Here is a 1707-nt window from a genome sequence, read left to right as displayed (position 1 = left end):
GTACCCCCACTTCTCCATGCCATTGCCATGTACGCCCTGGGACCTTCCCAAGTACCCCCATGTGGGGGTAAGTATATCCCTGGTTGACACCCCCCGTTTTACAACATGTCTTCCAACTAATTACTATGTACACAGAGATATTCATTATTTCAGAACAGTGTCCCTTACATTACACTGCTTTGAGAATAATTATTCTCAATACATTTTTTTCTGGAAGAGCACTATCATCAGCAGATTTCAAAGCATTTTATATAAGCAACGGTTTGGAGAAATCTGGTGACTCCTTGATGCCCCAGTGTGCCTCACCAGTCTCAAAAATCTGCAGGCAACAAGTGTTTGTGGACAAGCAGCCAGCACGCACAAGGGAGTTCAGCTGAAGAGCTACAATGGCTGAACTTGGTAACACCCCTGCAGGAGTTCATCCAAGGAAACAGCAAAAGCAAATCCCATTCCATAGTAGAATTGCAAAGTTTTCCACCTTCTCTCATAGCAGGTCAGGATAAGTGCATAAATTCCTCAGAGAATAGGATGGAAATGCTTCCATGCAATTCCCAGGAACTACTGGCAAAAAAAGAAAGCAAAATTCTCAACGAATGTGCCTGCTGTGAGTCAGGGATCATTTTCAATGGGGCACACAACGCAAAAAAGGCAGCGTATAAAGGCCGATAGGTTCAATGCCATTTCTCTTCTATATCAGTATCCTGAGCAGAACGAGTGACAGCGAAGGCTGGTTTACATTATGGACCACAACAGCCACGGGCTTTCCCACAGCTTTACAACAAAAGTCATCACGCAAACAAGCAAGCCAGCAGTTGAAGGAAGACAGTATACAACCCATGATCACCATTCTGGAAATATGTTTATGTGCATGCCAGCCTTCAGAGCCTGCGCCATCACCCAGCGTTCACGGAAAGCTTGTGGAACGCAACACGTGCTCCGCTTGTGGCTCAAACCAAGCCAAGAGCAACAGAAAGGGGCAGTCCTCCACCTCCTAAGTGGCTAAGTGCAATTGCATTCCCAAGAGAGATTTGATTCTGCCCTGCTCGAGTCCCCCAGCTACTTCTGCAACATGCTGTCCTCTCGGTCTCAATGCCAGAGCCCAGACCCGTGTCCCTTGACAGTAACTCTTCTTCAGGGACTCAGGCAGTGTAGGACAGGATCACAGGCAGCCAAGAAATGGAAAAGGCTTATAGTATTCACAGTAAAAACATACGATACTTCAGTTTAAACACCCAGAGGGGGAAGAAAGTTTCTCCCAGTGGATTCAAGGGAAAGCAGGCATTTTCCCCTCACCTAACAGAGCTTACATTAGAACAAGTCAAACTTAGCACCTTTCACCACAATTTTGATATAATTATGCTACAGTAAGTGATCTGGAAATAACTCCATACCTCCTACAGAACTGATGAAGATTTCTGTTTGGTTGTGTCAGCAGCACTGGGTGGTGTATTTTGCATTTGCATGGCATTTGCTGAAACATAAATCAATTTAGTTTTCAAAGAAATGACAGATTTAAAAGAATGACTGGAAATAAAATTATATCACCTCACAACTAGAATTGTTGTGCCTATTACAAGTTGGGAAGCCTATATGAATAGGACTTCCCTGCTGTGATAGAAGCCGGACTCGAGGGGATCGCCTTCAGACCTCAGGTTGGGGAGGACCGGGTTAGAGAGCTTCTGGAGGGGCTGGACGCGTTCAAGTCAG

The sequence above is a fragment of the Gavialis gangeticus genome, unplaced genomic scaffold (assembly GCF_001723915.1).
Source record: "Gavialis gangeticus isolate Ggan-Ray unplaced genomic scaffold, GavGan_comp1, whole genome shotgun sequence".
Classification (NCBI taxonomy): Eukaryota; Metazoa; Chordata; order Crocodylia; family Gavialidae; genus Gavialis; species Gavialis gangeticus.
The sequence above is the reverse complement of the archived record's forward strand: the minus strand, read 5'-3'. Positions refer to the sequence as shown.